The following is an 18,215-nucleotide window of genomic DNA, read 5'->3' as shown; positions in this document are numbered from 1 at the left end:
CTTACAATAGCAATTGCACTCTTTATCCAAACAAGTAAAATCGGATAGATTTCGTATCAATTGCATTTCCTCTTAAAAGGAATCATATTGTAATTATGATCTGATACTTACAACAATACTTCGCTATAGAATCATACCATCTTTATGTAATCTTATATATTAAACATTATCTTTGGACGTGATAATTTGGCAAGGAATCAATAAATTTTCTGTCAAAATTTTTTTAGCCCATATTTATATCAATAAATATTAGGATCAAGATGGATATTGAGCCTAATAGAGTCCTGATGTCATGGGATGATAAATGACAAGCTTGGTTACGCGTCCAAGTAATCATTTAACGCCTAAAACTGAGTTTAATTGATGGAAAATAAAGTTTAAGGGTACACTTCGTGATATCGACAACAATTAGGGGTACCCTGTATGTTTTAAAAAGTGTAGGGGTACCATGTAGAAAGTCGAAAAATTGAGGGGTACCATGTAGAATATGCCTTTCTTAATTTTTTAGCAGTTTTATCCATAATTAGATGTTAATCTTCGTTTTTATAAGAAAATGTTGATTTTAATTTCTTATTGAACGGTTTTTTTTTTCCGCTAGTCTTAACACATATAATCCGTTTTAATTTTAAGACGGGTCAAATATCATTTCACATGGATATAGTGGACAAATCTTTTAACTTTTCCAATACATTTTACTTTTGTCATATTCATCCCACGTGAGTATATTTGACCCGTCGTAAACTTAAGACGGGCGTATTGAACTTAAGAGGATAATGCCCACCTTAAACAAGAATTTGTGTTTTTGAAATACCAACTCTTACCCAATAGTATAAAATGACTTTTGCACTTAGGCACTACATTTTTTTGTATGTGACAAATGCATAAAAGATTAGCAGTTTGAGTAAACACGATTGAAATTGTATTCATTAGTGCCAATTCTCTATCAGAAACTATAACTAATGGCTGAAATGTAAGGCCTATCATTTATTTAAACATTTCTAAAGCCCACATATAATCTTCTACTTTTTCTCTCTTTAAGAAAACAAAGTAAGAATAAAATGATTTGTTAGAGCTAGATACTCCAATGACATCAAGCAAAGGCATCTTATACACGTTAGTCTTGTATGTGCAATCTAATAAATACACCTTGCGATATGTTTTACTTAACATGACAGACTTTGGGTGAGCAACTTAGGGGTCAACTACACAAGATCTCCTCAAAAGCCAAAATTATCCAACCAAGGTTAACATCTCCTAAAAAAAAATGAAGGTGTACATGAGAGATCTTATAAGAAGGAAAGATAGAAAAGTAGTTTCCGAGGTATAAGAGGAGAGTTTCGAAAAGTAAAGAAACACAAGGATAAAAGGATAAGACAAGGTACTCCAAGAGAGGAAAGAATCTTCGGGAAGGGTAACAATATTCTTCAAGAGAGAGAGAGATCTATATACAAGGTATTATGGAAGGGTAGCCAAAAAACGAAGGATAGGTTGGGTGGGTACCAACTAGTTTCAAAGGTAAAACAAGAGAGAGTTTAGAAGAGAAATAGCATCGAGAAGTAAAAGTACAAGGAAAGGTACACCAAGAACAGGGGATATCTTCGAGGAAGTAAAAGCATTCTTCAAAAGGTTGAATAAATCTTCAATTTTCGGTAATAGGCACCAGGACTTGATCCCACAAAGGTAAGATCACGGTTATTGATCCAAGGGCACAAAAATCATTAATGGACAATCAACAAACATGTTACAACCTACCACAAAGAATACACAAAGAGACCTTCCCTATCATATAAGGGAATCACCATCTCGGTTGCCCGAGGACAATAATAATCAAATGTCGATAAAAGAACAATTAAGTTATATTACATTGATTAACAAACTGAGATATACAAAAGGTACAACTAGGACTACTATCAGCTACGTGAACTATACTTCTGTCATGACTCGTGTAAGACTCATCCCACCAAGTATCCAGCTATCATCCAAGACATCACCTACTAAGACTGACTGCTCACCATAAGGGATCACAGCAGAGACAACAGAAACAAACAAGAAGACAAACCACACAAGGTCAGTAACTGAATAAACACACCAACCACTGACATCACAATATAGATACAACAAAACACACATGAGCCACACCTCCTCCAATCAATCACCGTCACCGACTCTCCACTGGACCAGTCCTGCCAGTGGGGGACCGCAACCTTACCCCCACCAAATCCCAGCTCATCATACCGAGCGATAACCCTGTCCCATTAATGTGCACATCCCCTCCCGTGGCGGGTTCCACGGACGGCGAAATAAGGGCGTGAAGCCACTCCCGCAAGTGACTCCACTCAGCCAAGGATGCACCTCGAGAACCATAGACAAACAATCACAATCAGCTGCACTACAACAATGATAAATAAAATAATACAGCACCAACCGACTACCATAATCAATCAACCACACCGACACTACAACCAAACCACATCGAAAGACACTCTAGACAACCAACAGTACTGAGTAGGTGAACCTACCTTTAGTGCACCGCAGCGATTCCACTTCCGATCACAAGATGTCAAACAACCACGCAACACACCTATACAAGCAGTATAATCATCTATCACAACCACTACAACCCTAACTGAAAACAACAACAACAACAACGACAATGATGATGACAATGACATACCTATGCATAGCAATTAGGCGTCGAGACGACTACCCGAGTCAAGTAACCCATCCCCATGGCACAAGCTGTAACACCCCCATACTCCAAGTGCCTTACCAGGACCACTCAGGTATGAAGACATTACCATCTCGGTTACCCGAGGCAATGATAATCAAATAACAATGAAGAAACAACGTTTATTATAAATACTTAGCGAAGAGTTACAAATCTCAAAACCAAACCAAAAGTACGATACATGTTCTCAAACTGACTGTTCTAACTGAAATGTAAATACTAATAAGCTACAGCGGAAGACTCCTATCATCATGTCGTGGCATCCCAGCTATCCCAGTACTCATCTCAATACCTGCTCAATATCTGCTCACCATCCCCGAATGGATCACCGCAGTTTACAAAATAACACCGGGTCGTACTAATCACACAATTCAATATATACTAACAATAAGATAAACAAGACAAAGACTTAATCACATACACACACTCACGCCAAATCTAATCATCTTAATCATCACGATCGTCCACCTTTGGACTACCCGCCATGGGGGACCGCAGCCGTACCCACCAAATCCCCGCTCCACATAGTGAGCGATAACCCTGTCCATTAATGTGCACATCCCTTCGGTGGCGGGTTCCACGATAGGCGAAACTAGGGCGTGAAGCCACTCCCGCAAGTGACCCCACTCAGCCGAGGCCATGCCTCGCGAACCATCAACAACGATCACAACCACAATCACAATACAATTATTATATCAAACAACCAAACACAATACATCAACCAATATCCCATTATGGGACTAATACTGAGTAGGAAATCCTACCTGGTAAGCACACAATCGACGGTCTCTCTTCTTTGAATCAAAAAGCCTCCTCTATGAACCCTCCTCCTATCATACAACACATAAAGGCTACCAAATCACATACTACACATAAACCCCCAAATCTCTAAATTAGGGTTTAACCAATTCAAAGGAAAGACAATAAAAAGGGTACATAGATCTTACCCTCGACGCAAGGAACTCAACGGTATAATCAACGCTAAGAACTGACCTTCCAAACTCCGGGGATTGCTAATTATGCGATTAGGATGAAGAACTTGCTTGCTTTCTCTCTTAAACAGTAATTTAGGTTTTGTAAAAGTGATTTAGAATAATGACGACAAAGCTTAAATACCTTAATCGCATAATTAACAAAACCCGAGAAAACTCCCCGTAAAACCGGCTACTCGATCGAGTACCCAAGGTACTCGATCGAGTACCCCCTTACTCGATCGAGTGCCCCAGCTACTCGATCGAGTACCCAATAGGTCAGAAACTATTTCTAAAACGCAATTACCCTTACTCGACAGAGTAAGGCCTACTCGATAGAGTACCCCAAGACTTATAAATACGGAGTATTACAGTCTTCCCTCCTTAAAAGGAACTTCGTCCCCGAAGTTCAAACCACTACTAAACAAAGGTACTCCCACAACATTCCCGACTCAACAATCAAACAAAATTCAACATAAAACATGATACTAACCCAACTCATCCCGACAAACATACCGACACAACATATAAAAGGGGTATAAAACTCTTAAAAACTGTGTGCGATCATCTCCTACCCCCCTAAAAGAAACAAGGTTACGTCCCCGTAACCATACATACCTGATCAAAAAGGAAAGGGTAACGCTCTTTCATAGCCTCCTCGGGCTCCCATGTAGCTTCCTCGGTCTCGTGGTTAGACCAAAGGATCTTGAGCAGAACTGTCTCACCATTCCTAGTCTTTCTAACCTTTCGGTCTAGAATCTGTTTAGGCACCTCAAGATATGATAAGGACTCATCAAGCTCTAAGTTCTCTGCCTCTAACACATGTGACGGGTCACTCACATACTTCCGCAGCTGCGATACATGAAACACATTATGCACTCTCTCTAGTGCAGCAGGTAAAGCCAGACGATAAGCAACCTCTCCCACGCGCTCTAAGATCTCATAAGGACCGATGAACTTCTGACTCAGCTTACCTTTCTTCCCAAATCTCATAACCCCACGCATAGGAGACACTTTCAAAAGAACTTTGTCCCCCACTTGAAACTCTATGTCTCTGCGATGTAGATCTGCATAACTCTTTTGCCTATCCTGAGCTGCTCTCATCCGTTCCCTGATCATCTTAATCTGTTCCACCATCTCATGCACCATCTCTGGTCCTAAAACCACTGCCTCAGCACTATCGTCCCAACAGATTGGACTCCTACATCTCCTCCCATACAAAGCCTCAAACGGTGCCATACCAATACTAGTGTGATAGCTGTTATTGTAAGAAAATTCTATCAAGTCCAGCCTCTGTTCCCAGCTACCACCAACATCCATCACACAAGCTCGCAACATATCCTCAAGAGTCTTAATTGTTCTCTCAGTCTGTCCGTCTGTCGCAGGATGAAATGCTGTACTCATCTTCAAAGTTGTTCCCAGCGATTCCTGCAACTCCTTCCAAAACCTCGATATAAACCTCGCATCTCTGTCAGACACTATGTCCTTAGGGACTCCTTGTAACTTAAGCACGTTCTTTCGATAGGCCATAGCCAGTTGTGCCTTAGTCCATGTATCTTTCATTGGAACAAAGTGAGCTGACTTGGTCAGTCGATCCACTATTACCCAAATCATGTTGTTACCTTGTTGACTCTTTGGCAAACCCACAATGAAATCCATGGAAATGGATTCCCACTTCCACTCAGGTACCTCTAAAGACTGAATCTTACCTTGTGGTCGTCGCTGTTCCCCTTTAACTCTCTGGCATGTCAAACAACGGGACACAAACTCAGCTGTCTCTTTCTTCATCCCAGGCCACCAAAACGTTTTCTTCAAATCCTTGTATAGCTTGTCACCACCTGGATGTACTGAATATGGTGTACAATGTGCCTCTGCCATGATAGTCTTTTTCAACTCCTCATCATTAGGAACACACCACCTACCATCAAACCTCAGACTACCATCTGTATGAATAGAAAACCGGGACACTGTCCCTTTCTCTACTCCAGCTCTCCACTCCACTATCTTAGGGTCCAACGCCTGCTTACCTCGAATGTCATCATAAAACTCAAGATGTACTGTCATATCACCCATGGCATCTCCTTTCTGCATCATATGTATCCCAAAACTCGCTACCTCATCTCTCAGCCTCATCAAAGATAGAGCTGTACACAGGGAATGTACACTCTTCCTACTCAAAGCATCAGCTACAACATTGGCCTTCCCTTCATGGTAGATGATTTTCATGTCATAGTCGCCAATCAGCTCCATCCACCTCCTCTGTCTCATGTTCAACTCCTTCTGAGTGAATATGTACTTGAGACTCTTGTGATCAGAAAATACCTTAAAGATTGCTCCATAGAGGTAATGTCTCCATATCTTGAGAGCAAACACCACTGCACCCAACTCCAGATCATGAGTAGGGTAATTCTCCTCATAAGGCTTCAATTGCCTAGAAGCATAGGCAATCACTTTACCATTCTGCATCAACACACATCCCAACCCATTCTTCGAGGCATCTGTATAAACCTCAAAGTTCTCGGTCCCTTCAGGCAATGCTACGACAGGAGCTGTGGTCAAACGCTCCTTTAGTGTTTGGAACGCCGTCTCACAACTCTCATCCCAACGAAACCTGTTCTCTTTCCTCATCAACGCAGTCATAGGTCTAGCTATCTTGGAGAAATCTTTCACGAACCGTCTGTAGTATCCAGCTAAACCCAAGAAACTCCTAACCTCGGCAACATTCTTTGGTGCTTCCCACTTTGTCACCGCCTCAATCTTCGCCGGATCCACAGCTACCCCATCTTTAGAGATCACATGCCCCAGAAAAGCAACTTTCTCTAACCAGAACTCACACATAGATAGCTTAGCATACAACTCATGGTCCCTCAAAGTTTGCAACACGATCCTCAGATGCTCCTCATGCTCCTCCTTAGTCTTAGAGTAGACTAAGATATCATCGATAAATACCACTACAAACTGGTCCAAGAACTGTCTGAAGATTCTATTCATCAAATCCATAAACACTGCTGGCGCATTAGACAACCCAAACGGCATCACCACATATTCATAATGGCCATACCTCGACGTGAAAGCTGTCTTTGGTATGTCCACTTCTCTAATCTTCACCTGATGGTACCCCGACCTCAAATCAATCTTAGAAAAGACTGATGCACCACTCAACTGATCAAACAGGTCATCTATCCTTGGCAAAGGATACTTGTTCTTTATCGTCACTCGGTTCAGCTCCCTGTAATCTATACATAACCTCAAACTCCCATCTTTCTTCTTCACGAAAAGAACTGGTGCTCCCCACGGCGATACACTTGGTCTAATGTATCCCTTCTCTATCAAATCATCCAACTGCTTTCTAAGCTCCTCCATCTCCTTAGGACCCATGCGGTACGGTGCCTTAGAGACCGGCCCCGTCCCTGGCTTCAACTCAACGGTGAAATCTATCTCCCTCTTCGGTGGCAACCCCGGGATCTCCTCTGGAAAAACATCTGCAAACTCTCCCACCACTGGTATCTCATCAACTGTCGGACTCTCTATCCGGTCATCTCTCACATGGCACAAGATCAAAGGACATCCCTTCCTCAGATAAGACTTCAAGGTGACAACTACAATCAACTTAACTTTGGGTTTGACTAGAAACCCACGATAAGACACACTAACACCCTTAGGACCTCTTAAAGACACTTTCTTTTGATGACAGTCTATCTTAGCTTTATACTTTCCCAACCAATCCATCCCAACTATCATCTCAAAACCGTCGAAAGGAAACTCTAGCAAGTCTACAGGAAAATCAACTTGCCCAACTATCATAGATACATCTCTAAACAATCTCCCACATGATACAGACTCACCCGAAGGTATAAAAACTCGCTCACTAACAGACTCATATACCCTCAAACCCAACCGTTTAACATGACTCGAAGACACAAACGACTGAGAAGCCCCCGAATCAACCAAAACAAAGGTAGGAATACCATTAACAAGGAATGTACCGGTGATAACGTGCGCATCTTCCTCAGCTGCTTTCTTCTCCATCATGAATAACTTGCCACCGGTCTTCCGCCCACCTCCCGGACAAAGATCAAGTCGGTGAAGTGGTCGGCTTAGCACCCGACCCTTGATTGTTGTTGTTGTTCGTTGGTGGTTTCGATAAGAATTATCGCCGTTGCGGTTGCCTCCCACTGTAACTCGACTTCCCCGGTTTGGCCATGATCCAGGGCATTTGCTCGCGAAGCTCGCGCAGTCTCCGGAAAGATCCTGGTGCACTTGTGCACTCATGTCTCTTGTGGCCTACACCACCACAGCCTATAGCAGTCACTCCCCAACTATTACTCACACTTCCTTGGCCACGCCCAAAGGAAGCCCCAAAGATCGAACCCCGACCGAAGAAAATCCCTTAGATCGATTGTGGTTGCCTTTCTTGTGATTAGATTGGCCACCACCCTCGCTCTCGGACTTCCTCTTCTCACCACCTAACCTCTCCTGAGCCATCTCCACCAATCTCTCGGCTCTCCCGGCCCTCTCATAAGCTTCCTTAACATCAGTAAGGACTCCCACGGGTAACTTGTCCATAATCTTAGGGGTCAACCCCCTCTCAAACCTCAACGCCAGGTTCTCCTCACTCAAACCCATATCCTCAGTGTACCTAGACTTCTCATTGAATTGCCTGTAGTACTCGGCCACAGACATCTCAGCGGTCATCTTAAAGCTGTCAAACTCTTCCCCCAACTTACTCCTCACATGTTCTGGTACAAACTCCTTCCTCACAGCCCTACAAAACTCCTCCCAAGGTATAGCAGGTAACCCTTGGTTTGTATATATTTGCTTAGCACTCACCTTCACTGAATCCCACCACTTGCCACCGCCTCCCTCGGATAGAACGCACTGTTCCACTCTCATCTCATCCGGACAGTGAACCAAATCTAATATGTTCTCCATCTCTCTCAGCCAACTATCAAGAAGGTTAGGCTCCCCAACTCCCTTGTACTCTTTCGGGTTAAACCTCGCAATGTAGAGGCTGATTTTAGAGTGATCAACCTCTTTCTCCTTATCTTTATTCTTATCCTCATTCACTTTCTTTAGGGTCTCAGTAAGAGCATCCTGGTGCTCTAACATCTTAACGATGTCATCCATGGTCATAAGCTCAGCTCTCGCATACAAAGCAGTCTTCTTGGGCGGCATCTTGAAGCTATATATAAGAAAGGGTAGACATAAACACACGTACTAAAACCCCAAAACATGAAAACACGCTGTCCAGAACCTACTCGATCGAGTTCCCAAACACACTCGATCGAGTAACGGGCTACTCGATCGAGTGCCCCACATACTCGATCGAGTACCCAAATTTCAGACCCCAAACAGACCTTCTGATCTCTTACATACTCGACCGAGTAGCTAGGCTACTCGATCGAGTGACCCCCTACTCGATCGAGTACCCCTAGTTACTCGATCGAGTACCCAAAAACACGATTCTGGACTCAAAACCATCAAAAACCCACCCGATCGAGTCAGTCCCACTCGATCGAGTCACGCCAATTCATAAAAGCTACCCGCATGTTACGTCATATGCTAACATGCTAAACTTCATAAACCACATTATATCATAATAAACATGCTACGCATCTTTTCTACTATCTACGAGATCATTTCATCATGTTATTAAATGCCACGTTGTAAAACATTCAACATGCTATCATTCCATCAACAGTTTCCACATATTTCATTAACCTTTAACATTCTCAACCTTCAACTTCGAACATCCAACAATTAACACATTTCATCACACTCTTACACAAGTTAACCAAACACAGATACGACTCGACAAACACTCCCCCCATGTGACCGGTTCAAAGTTGTAGGGCGACCCCGCGACTTTAGGACGTCTCCCAAGCCTTTGCACTAGCTCCTACAACTTTTACCCCGGGTTCATTTTAATTGACTCCCTATGTTCATTAGGTTCATTGGTTACAGGTTTCAGGATCGTTGCTCTGATACCATTTGTAACACCCCCACACTCCAAGTGCCTTACCAGGACCACTCAGGTATGAAGACATTACCATCTCGGTTACCCGAGGCAATGATAATCAAATAACAATGAAGAAACAACGTTTATTATAAATACTTAGCGAAGAGTTACAAATCTCAAAACCAAACCAAAAGTACGATACATGTTCTCAAACTGACTGTTCTAACTGAAATGTAAACTCTAATAAGCTACAGCGGAAGACTCCTATCATCATGTCGTGGCATCCCAGCTATCCCAGTACTCATCTCAATACCTGCTCAATATCTGCTCACCATCTCCGAATGGATCACCGCAGGTTTACAAAATAACATCGGGGTCAGTACTAATCACACAATTCAATATATACTAACAATAAGATAAACAAGACAGCTTAACTGTCACATACACACACTCACGCCAAATCCAATCATCTCAATCATCGATCGTCCACTTTGGACCAGCCCCCGCCAGTGGGGGACCGCAGCCGTACCCACCAAATCCCCGCTCCACATAGTGAGCGATAACCCTGTCCATTAATGTGCACATCCCTTCTGTGGCGGGTTCCACAGAAGGCGAAACTAGGGCGTGAAGCCACTCCCGCAAGTGACCCCACTCAGCCGAGGCCATGCCTCGCGAACCATCAACAACGATCACAACCACAATCACAATACAATTATTATATCAAACAACCAAACACAATACATCAACCAATATCCCATTATGGGACTAATACTGAGTAGGAAATCCTACCTGGTAAGCACACAATCAGACGGTCTCTACTGCTGAATCAAAAAGCCTCCTCTATGAACCTGAAGGAAATGTAGATTCATATACATACTAACATACTCATATATGTCTAAATTAATTTGTCATAAAATTAAATACGGATTTTATGCATGCAAACATTAACAAAAGGAGATAAGAAAATCAATTTCTCACCATGTGAAATTCGGTTTTATGGGCACTAACAAATTCACCTATTTGTTAGATCTTGAGCTTTCCAATAATGGATGAACATACAAAAATCCCAAAGTAGAGATTCTCCAATTAGTAGCACCCAAGACAATCCCTTAATCCCACAAACTAACATGTACTAGATGTTTATATTGTGGTTTACCTTAAATTTGATTACTAATACTCATATATTACTTTGATAATTTTAGTAATCTTACATGAACAATTTTTAGATTAAATCTCATCTTTTGATGAAGATTTAAAGAGAGAGAAGAGAGAATATTCATGAACATTTTGCATGTTGATAGAATGGTAGTATGAGAATTATGGAAAGGAACCAACACTACTCAATTAAGAGTAGTGTGTGCGCCTAACACCTACCCAAAAAGCATTATTGCTTTTCTTTTTCTCTTATCAAAAATAGTAGGTGTGTAAGATGTGTAAGACTAGTTGTAGGTAGGCATCATTATGTTTGTTTTATCAAATAAAATAAAACAACCAAAACCCACTAACACACCCTCCATTTTCGGTCCATATACTTAAAATGGACTACCATTTTATTTTGTCAATTTGTCATTTGTCATACAATATGTCACATATTGTATGATACATGTTATTAATTAATTTAATGCATATTTATCACATAAATATCATTTCATGAATTAATTAAATTACATACAACAAATTGACAAGTGATACTTGATCACATAAATAAAATGGGTCATATAGTTATAATTCACAACTTCTTGTAATTATAATTAACCATTCATTCTTATCTTTATTGTTTCTCAAACAATAAATAATTTTAGCAACAAAGCATTTTATTACTAAAATAAATCTTATTTAATCCCATTACAATAAGATATCAATATTCTCTCTCACAAATCGAATTGTTCAATTTTAAGGAATTAATTAATCTGTATCGGTATACAACTAATTAACCTTTTCAATTAAGGGAATCGTCCTTTAGGTGTGACCTCAAGGGATCAACTGATCACCACCGTCGCACGACAATAATGTCAAACTCTAGCCAGCCAATCATTACCGATATGTGTGGACCAGTTGACTATATATGTAATGTATCATCCCTTCCGTATTCTTGAAATGAGATTTAATAATGATATTTAAATCATATGATCGCACTATTGTTGAGGACACATTTCCCAACAATCTCCCACTTGTCCTCGACAAGTGTGCGTCACCAATTCTCTTGTCCTATTACTATCTCCCACTCAATGCAAGGTGTCTTTCGGTCGTACTTGCAAGTGATCATATCGAGAGTGGTTTCCTCGATCTGGAGAATAACTGATTGACCGGAATTTATCCACCATGGATACCTTCCGAGCGTGGCCACGCATTTCCAGTTCATTACTCCTCGAGTGGCCCTGAGATATTGTTTTAACCCTGACAAGGGGGTGGACAATTCCTATCGCACTTATTCCCTTCGACTAGCCACAGCCATCATAACCCAAAATATGCCCATTTGACCCCATTTACGAAGGTCGTAGTAACACAAATCAAAGTTAATCTAAAACTGTGCCATCTTAGGAGAACAGTCTTTAGTCAAAAGAATCGACTCATTAGAATACTATAGTAGCTCTCGCCACGACCAGGCTTTATAATTTTGCCAGAACTCTATAAGCGGTCACTGCCCGACAAAGTGTTCCTAATATGTCCGCCTATGTGATCGACGAGTCATCTCACATGACTCTATGGCACTTGAACTTGCCATCAATCGCATCACACTCTAGTCACTTCGAGACGTCACCTCATACAAGTGACTATGGGCGAATACCATGCTAATCCGTGTTCACTTTAACGGGGTTCAATTGTCTCTACAACCCGTTTGGATGTAACAAAGTATAATAAAAGAGTTTTAAAGTAAAACTCGAACGACAAATGCGATTATCACATATGAATAGTCAATGCTTGATTACTATTTCATGTTCTATAATCTAATTTGATCTTGTATGTAGTTTGTTCATTTCAATTCAGTTGAAATGACATGACTCATCATGTTTAGCCTTTGAGAAGGCTTTGGTTAGTAGGTTTTATCAACTTCTTGTACCTTATTCAACCTTACTACATACTCGTTTTCCTTTGTAATGTATACATTTGCATCACAAAACTTTCTGAGTACGTGTCGAGATTCAATCAAGACATAGGTCCTCTAGCCTAAGAATAGCTCCCACTGTTTTCACAGTGTGCGGGACTCATCCTCTTGCACATCTCATGATTGCAAGTGTACTCAATTTTCGTTATAAACATTTCTCATTGTTCTTTATTGCCTAGAACGATTCTAGAAAATCTACTTCTTAATTAACATTGCCACAATGGTATCTTAACCATCCTAGTGTGTTTTGATTATGGTTTTTGTCGGAAACCATGCGCAATCTCAATTGTCAATTGTCACTTGTGTAACACCCTTACACAATATTGCATCATAAACACTTTGCTTTACTTCCTTAATGCTTCTGCAAGCACTTAAGGGTAATCTTTATAGCTTACTTGGTAAAGATTACTTAAATTCTATTTTTGAAAACAATTCATCATACTCAAAGCATATGAAGTGTTATACATCATTTCTTTTTAATTGATTCGGCAGCGGAAGCAAATGAAATCAATCAAATATGTTCAATTTAATTGAACTAGTCATGAATCTTATCAACATAAGACTTCTTACTGACGCTAATATCATGTGGATTTATCTTCATAAATTCGGATATTCAAGATGTATTATAATACTCCAAAAGTCTTAAATCATTCTCAATGATCAATATGTCATCCACATATCGGACTAATTAAAAATTCCGTAACTCCCACTAAACTCCATGTATAAACACAACTTCTCGACTTATCGAGAAATGTTTTATCACATGATCAAAATGTTGACTCCAACTCATTGATGTCCTACTTAAGACCCTCTCTTAAGTTTCACATTATCTTAGGATTGCAAGAATCTAATAAACTCATGACATGTATTGAATACATTCCTTCTATTGAAGAAGTGGGTTTTAGATTCACTCGCCATGTATTTCATAACCTCATAATGAAACACATCCGTAAGAAGATCCAAATAGACTTAAGCATTTCAATTAGTGCAAAACCCTTTGCAACCAATCTTGCTTTGAAATATTAGTGCAACACCCTTTGTCACTAATCAAGCCTTTTATTTCGGATTCTCATGGCTCTAAGCCTTGTATTGAGTTGTGACTTAAACACTCTTATGTAATTCATATGTTCATTACTTTCTAGAAGTAATCAACTTGAATCAAATAATTTCTTTTGTAAGTTATAAGCTCTTTACTTTCTTAAAAGTAGCATGAATTCATCATTTTTAACAAGTGACGAATTTAACCTCCTAGGTTTTGAAGAAACAATGTCTTACACAAAACGTCTCATGTAGCCAAGAAAGACCAGTTTCTTGCGACATAACATTTTTTGTGGCTCTTGAATAATTTCTCCCACTCTGTCTTCTAGAAATAAACTTGTATTTTTAGAAAGACGACTTTACGAGCCGCAAACCCGTCGTACTCGTGATAATTGAAAAGGGAAAAATGAGCATTTGTTTCTTGTGAAAACTTACAAGCATGGTACCCTTACCATTTCATATCTCATATGATTCGATTTAGTGGAAAAATAATCTAGACAAAATGATAAAATCCCCAAAAGGATCAAGTAACTCAAAGTAACTTGATTGAAGTTCAAACCATATCGAATAGCGTTTGATTTCTTATCCAACCACACATTATCCAATAATGTGTGTTAAGAGAGATTAACTTGTGATACTATATCATATTTCATTTGGCTTATATAAAAGTCTTCACTTTGATAATCCCATCACGATTAAATCGTGATTCCTCGAACTCTTTAAACTTCTTCAAAGATTTCTCTATTTACCTTATTAAGTGAACATATTAGTGTCAACTTAAATCGTTGGTAAAAGAAAATGATCAACCTATTCTGTATCAATGATTTACATTCTCGATCTCCTTTTCAACCAAAACTTTTATTGAAGTGTTTGTGTTATTTTGGTCAATTACGAATTCTGACAAAACTAATTACCAAAATAATTTATCGCTTCAAGGTACTTAATTCACTTAAGTATATGAAAACAATCCATTGTAAGCAGAAGTGTTAGTCAAGAATCAAAAACCTGTTTGATAATGAATAACTTTAATCTATACTCTTTACAAGAGATCCTTAGCAATGGTTCATTCGAGGTCTTTAGAAGAAAATTCATATTTTGTCTTTAGTTACGATGTTTTAATGGAGATTTGAATCAAAAACGAAATAATATCGTATATAAATTGTGGTAAAGAAATAGAACAATATAATAACGGAATATTGGAAAACTTAACATTTATCGTTTTAATAATACTTGTAAATAACAAGTAAAGCATTTACATAGTGACCTCTACCCAACTATGATAAATGATTCCAAGACCCAAATTCATATTAACTTAGGCACGGGGTAGCCGATGCAACCTTCATCAATATAACTCGGTAGATTAACTTTTTAATCGATTCTACTTTTAGAACTCTTGGTCGATAAAATTACTCTAATGTTTATCTATAGCCCAAAACACATCAACAAGGGCACGGGGTAGCCGATGCAACCCTTATCAATAACTTTTGTTGAGTTCAATCCAAATTTCGAATAAATGTGTCCATTATCCAAACCCACATTAACTTAGGCACGGGGTAGCCGATGCAACCTTCATCAACATGAATTCGGTGGATAGACATTTATCACCCACTTCCCCTACGTAACAAGGTTTGTACCCCGGGGTAGCCGAGCGCACTCCCTCGCGAAATAGGTTTTCATGGTTTCTACTATTTGGTAAGGCTATGTCTCAATTAATTGTTTTAGCGAGAGGTCATGTCAATTTATTATCTATCACGTTTTAAGTGAACTAAAGCGGTGAACTACGATAATTTAAATTGACACGGTCGATAAACTCGATAAAAGAAAATGCATGTTTTAGTTATGGCGATTTAGCGATGCATGCGACATAAAATAAAATGCAAGCATAAAAATAAATAAATCCTAGTATGACCTTTCCTAAAATAGAAAAACTATTTAACTATTACATAATCGGAAACCAACTCCATTGGTCCCTTGAACTTCGGTTGTGGCATGCATCTCGAGGTAACACCGTCTTTATGTATCTCCATTCTTGAAGAATTCCGTCTTTGGGTACTCCGGAATGAATAAAATTATATAATAAATTACATAATTTCCTATTATACATTTGTAACTAAAATAAAATAAATCTATTAAATTACAAAACGGTGATACGAGATCACAATAAAATTACAACCGAATCGATATTCCCATACATTTCGGGAAATACCAATTAAAATCTAAGGCCATACTAAGTAAAATTACATAATTCAAAATTACATAAATTAAAATTATGACAATCATAAAGAAAATGCAGCATTATAATCTGTATGAACATGCTCAATTTTATGCTAAATCGCCTTTAATTTGCCAATATCGTATATTACTCGGTTTTTACGGATTTGTGTGATTTCAACATTTTACAATCACAAAAATTACATAAATTCATATTTATGCATAAGTCAATTACCCTAACCTCTTAGGACTCAAAATTTAGTCATCACTAATTAATTGACCATAATTAACTCATGTTTATAAAATTGTTCATTAATGGACTAAAAATTACAAAAATAAGCTATAAACTTCAAATAAATCACAAAATTTCAAATAAATTTGAAATTTGAAATTTAAACTCATGAACATTCTGGAAAAATACCATGACACTCATAATGTTCATAATCTTAGGTTAAAAATTTCGAAATTTTTTCCGGAAAAACAATGTTGCGGTTTATCGGTTTTAACTAAAATAATCATAAAAACATGGAAAAATTATATTCATTAACTTTTCAATTTTAGATCTGAAAAATATAATAAAAAGCAACATTAGACGTTTTTCCTAAGTCATAGATTATGTTTTATTAAATTTTCACTAATAATGTCACTATTTATGCTATTTTTCTTCAAAAATCCATAAATCATGCAAAAAGACTTCTTTATAGCCAATTATTTTACACACATCTTGTAAAATTGCATGTGACAACATATTAAATTTCTATGACCAGATTCGAAATTTAACTCATATTAACCTATTTTTCACCTAAATCCGAATTTAATAATGAAAAATCCATTTTTCGAGCATAACAAGTCCAAAAATTATGAAAATTTACAGGTTATCTCGAAATAATATATGTGACAACATATCCAAAAATCAACTGAAAATTCGAAGTATAGCTAATTTTAGACCAAAAATGACATTTTTACTCATAAAATCATATTTAAATGCCATTATTGTATAATATGAACAATAAAAATCCGTAAAATTAACCAAAATATCCTAAAACATTTTAGGACCAGAAATATTAACATGCATGGATTAATTTCGTGATATATCATAATAACACAAATTTTACAAGTTTTATTTGTTATTCTTATAACTCGGAAAAACTTTTAACCAATTTGCATGCAAACAACCGTGGCTCATGATACCGATTGAAGGAAATGTAGATTCATATACATACTAACATACTCATATATGTCTAAATTAATTTGTCATAAAATTAAATACGGATTTTATGCGTGCAAACATTAACAAAAGGAGATAAGAAAATCAATTTCTCACCATGTGAAATTCGGTTTTATGGGCACTAACAAATTCACCTATTTGTTAGATCTTGAGCTTTCCAATAATGGATGAACATACAAAAATCACAAAGTAGAGATTCTCCAATTAGTAGCACCCAAGACAATCCCTTAATCCCACAAACTAACATGTACTAGATGTTTATATTGTGGTTTACCTTAAATTTGATTACTAATACTCATATATTACTTTGATAATTTTAGTAATCTTACATGAACAATTTTTAGATTAAATCTCATCTTTTGATGAAGATTTAAAGAGAGAGAAGAGAGAATATTCATGAACATTTTGCATGTTGATAGAATGGTAGTATGAGAATTATGGAAAGGAACCAACACTACTCAATTAAGAGTAGTGTGTGCCGCCCAACACCTACCCAAAAAGCATTATTGCTTTTCTTTTTCTCTTATCAAAAATAGTAGGTGTGTAAGATGTGTAAGACTAGTTGTAGGTAGGCATCATTATGTTTGTTTTATCAAATAAAATAAAACAACCAAAACCCACTAACACACCCTCAATTTTCGGTCCATATACTTAAAATGGACTACCATTTTATTTTGTCAATTTGTCATTTGTCATACAATATGTCACATATTGTATGATACATGTTATTAATTAATTTAATGCATATTTATCACATAAATATCATTTCATGAATTAATTAAATTACATACAACAAATTGACAAGTGATACTTGATCACATAAATAAAATGGGTCATATAGTTATAATTCACAACTTCTTGTAATTATAATTAACCATTCATTCTTATCTTTATTGTTTCTCAAACAATAAATAATTTTAGCAACAAAGCATTTTATTACTAAAATAAATCTTATTTAATCCCATTACAATAAG

This window comes from Silene latifolia, chromosome 10 (assembly GCF_048544455.1).
Source record: "Silene latifolia isolate original U9 population chromosome 10, ASM4854445v1, whole genome shotgun sequence".
Taxonomy (NCBI): domain Eukaryota; kingdom Viridiplantae; phylum Streptophyta; class Magnoliopsida; order Caryophyllales; family Caryophyllaceae; genus Silene; species Silene latifolia.
Note: the sequence above shows the minus strand (reverse complement) of the source record.